This window comes from Cyprinodon variegatus, unplaced genomic scaffold (genome assembly GCF_000732505.1).
Source record: "Cyprinodon variegatus isolate N-32 unplaced genomic scaffold, C_variegatus-1.0 Scaffold2425, whole genome shotgun sequence".
NCBI lineage: Eukaryota > Metazoa > Chordata > Actinopteri > Cyprinodontiformes > Cyprinodontidae > Cyprinodon > Cyprinodon variegatus.
The window spans coordinates 24,084-27,999 of record NW_015152878.1 but is presented as its reverse complement, the minus strand read 5'-3'; the positions used below and the strand labels follow the sequence as shown (position 1 = coordinate 27,999).

Below are 3,916 nucleotides of genomic sequence, written 5' to 3'. Positions count from 1 at the left end.
ATCGTTTTGTATCGATACAAAACGATTATTATTTACACCCCTAGTCTCTACAGGTACTCCAACGTCCTCTCACAGTCAAAAATAAAGCATGACTGAAGTTAATACATAGACTGCTGGAGATAGGCACAAACCCCACTGCAAACCTGACAGATTAAACTGGAGAAGTTAGATCGAGTTTTAGAGTGATAATAAAAGAAAAGCATTTTTATAGAGTTACTCGTATGGTCCTTTTTCATTTGTTTTTTTTAGATTCATGTTTAGCTGATATATCTTAAACTGGTCACTAAGTTTATTACTTGTTGCTATAAGTCGTGAACACCTGAAATATTTCAGCTCTCAACCTATCTGTTGTACAAACTTTGAGAAATGCTGTGGTGGCCATTTTTTTTTTTTTGTCTGATAAAACTGCCTTTAGTTTAAGTTGTTCAAAAGAAATACAGCGATAATAAAAACAATTCAACAGTTGTACTTACTGTTGGCTAAAAAAAATCAGAATGCAGCACAACTGAAGCTGGAAAGTGTAGAGACCTGCCATTTTTATTGGTTGCTGTTTGTAGCATAAATGCAGCTGGATAGCAGATATTAATGCAGAAAAGCTTCTTTCCTCATTAAGAGGAAGTTAATAGAAATTTTGAAAAGAGCCATAGATGGCCTGTACAGATGAAATAAACCACCAATAAATAACAACCATCATATTTATTGGTTCGATTGATGACTTTTAAAGTCAGCTCCTCCAGCTTTCTTTATGTGGTCTCGATCATCTTGTAGTTTGAGGCATTTCTCAGACGCTTCTTACCACTTAGAAGCATTATTTACCTGAAAAGACTATTTTCTGTTTCCCCGTAAGAAAGTATTGTTTTTTTCATAGAAACATTTTCTATAGATTTTAACCTTTATCTATTAATTGTCTTTGTCATAGCCTGCCTCAAAACTTTATTTTATACCAAGTTAATAATTTTTAGCAGTCGGGCTTGCTGTCAGAATACGGCAGGTCCCGTTTTGGACAAAAGTCTATAAACTTCTTTAAAACAAACCAGACTGAAACCTTTATTGGTATATTTTTCTAAAGAAGACATTCTGTGTTCCAACCAAAGAAATTATGCAACCTTAACTATCACCTGTTTTATTCACATTCAGGAACAGATGATTTTTCCACACCGTGACACAAAGCGGTCTACCAGCCTCCCGTAATCATGATGCTGATACATGATATTAAAATGTCTCCTACGTTATACAATGAGAGAAACTATGATGTGACGGATTAATTAACCTTAAATTTACAGTTTTTATGTAAAACATATCTAAAGGGAAACATGTTGACATTTTTATTTATAGATATATGAATAAAAAATTTAAACTTTTTCTGTTATGATCCTTATTTAGGATTTTTAAAAATAATTATTTAACATTGTAATTCGAAGAAATAAGCTAAAATGCGGAGGTCTCTTTCTCTGTTTTTTTTTTTTTAATATATTGTTTTTAGAATTGTAAAAAATAAAAAAATAAAAATAAGAATTAATATCTAAAAAAAAACTGTCTGCAAATAAGAAAACACGCTTTAAAGGCAAGAGTTGTGGTAAAACATGTAGCCTATTTAACATTTCCTAACAGATGAACAGGATTAACATCTGTTACTCAGTAAAATGACTGAAATATTACTATTTTTCTTACACAACACACTCACTTTTTGGTTACAGTTCAATATAATAACTCACCAAGAGCCAGAGTACTGCTGACAGTCCATATCAGCAAGGTAAAGCCTGCCATATCCAAGAGTGTCAACCGTCTGAACATTACATCTAATGAAAAATTCTACATGCAGAAGACTTAAAAAATGCTTTCATTCTATGATGTGGAACAGGAAAAGAAGAAAACCACACCGATAGAGCACTGGTGGTAATGATCTGTGCTGGTCTCACAGCTTGCTCTTGGTTTCCAGTTAAATGTTAATTTGTAAATCAGTGTGGCTTGTTCTGCACATGAAAAATAAAAGGCTAAAAAAAAAGTGAAGGGCTTTATTATAAAATATGTTTTTGGACCAAATAGTGTAGCTGAATCTCTAATAAGTTATAAGAAAACTTAATGTCTTAATGTTTATTGATGTATAATGTCTTTATTTAAATCCACATTGCCATAATGTGATGACAGAACTACAGTCAAGATTCATTGAAACCACAGAGGGAAAAAAACAAATTGTCGATGAAGAGCAGTGAGGAGAGAGATACATAGAAGGAGATCAAGTACTAGAAAAGGAAAATGCTGCACCTGAACTGTTTGCATTTTAAGTCAAACATTTATTGCATGATAATTGAAGTATTGCTTAAGATTAAAATAGAAATATGTTCAAAAGCTGGCTTTCCATAACAAGAGTGAACAGGTTAGGCACTATTTTCAACATAATAATATAATAAGGTCTGGGTGTCTATTTTACATACTGAAATAAATCTGAAGAACATTTGTGACACATTTCTAACCACTTAGACAGAAGATTCAAAATAAAGATGACATTAAAATCAAGTTTATAATGCCTGAAATATCTGGCAGGGAAAGAGGAACAGAGGAATGTACCGACTAGTTTATTCAAAAGTCACAATGATGCTGCTTTTGCTCCTTAAGATTCAGAATATGGACAGATTTAAATGATGGGGCAGTTTCTGGGAAGCACGCCGCTGAAACCACCTAGAAGTGACTGACTCTTGGCCTCAGTATTCTTTGGGTCCTGCGTATGGCCCTGGGTTTAAGTTCTCAGATATAACAACACATTAAATTGGGTCTTCATCTGCAGCTCCATCAGACCGCCATCAGTGATCACTTTGGTTGTAGCGGGGAGTTGGCATGTTAGCATAGGCTGTAACAAGGAACAGGAAAGATCTCATCACTGCAGGAATAAAGCAACATGCTTTATTTTTGGCTTTGTTCTGATATTAAAATTAACTCACTGTATTAATTCTAGATAATCTCAGTTTATACGTTATGTGGTGCTCTAACCAAGGCCTAACAGTAAGAATACAGTTTATTGTTATCCTCTTACTCCACTTGACTTACTTGCTGTCATGGCTAGCAGCCCTTCTTCATTAACAGCACTGTGGGGAAAAGCAATCAGGTCAGAGGATTATACAGTTTTGCTTTAAAGTTTATAAACCCTCCCATTAAAGAAAATGATAAATTCACACAGGTAATTCAAATAACATCAAACGAAAAAAAAATAAATAATAAATAAAAAAATACTACATGACAATTTGGTTGGAAAAAAAATCTATTCAATATCAGTATGATCATCCTTTTTAATACTTTTATTTATTAGTTTTGTCAATTTAATTTTATTTTACATGGCTTATGAATTTTTTCTGATTTTAATGGTAGGGTTTATGAACTGTAGCACATCTGTATGTAGATGAAAGTAATACAATAATAAATTCAACAAGCAGATTAGCTGAATATGTTTTACTGTCTGCTTTTTCTCCTCTTCCTGATGAAGAAAGCCATTCCACAGATGAGAAATGCCACTGCACAGATGAGGACGACCAAACAGCCAATAAGGGCTTTATCATTGTCTGTGTAAAATATAACAGAGAGGTTAAAGCAGACACATTAATGTACACGTTGTACAGAGTTAAGCTGTGTTTGGTGTTCAGCATCATTTAAGATTATTTTTTCTCTTTCAGTCAACACCCACAGAGAGTTTTAGCTTCTATTTCCACAGGCTCGCTACTAAGGTGTCCGTTGTCAGTTATCACCTTTAATGACAAAATGTTTATAATTAGGATCCACAGCATTCAGGAAAAAGTTACAGGGAAGCAATTAAAGTTTTTACCCATGAAACCTGCTCAGGTTTATACAAACCTTTATTCTGTAGGATGTTAAGTAGTTCAGATCTTCGAATTCAAATTCACAGCTTTTTTCATTTGTCTTTTGG

At 33.5% G+C, this 3,916-nt stretch overlaps 1 long non-coding RNA gene across 1 annotated transcript; it reads right to left on the bottom strand.

The window, feature by feature from the left end:
• Positions 1–2,977: 2,977 nt before the first annotated feature.
• On the bottom strand, positions 2,978–3,711 carry LOC107080864. The gene is made up of 3 exons (XR_001480993.1): positions 3,677–3,711; positions 3,449–3,554; positions 2,978–3,083 (listed from the first exon to the last, which is right to left on the bottom strand). It is a non-coding gene; the product is annotated as an uncharacterized LOC107080864 (long non-coding RNA).
• Positions 3,712–3,916: the final 205 nt, after the last annotated feature.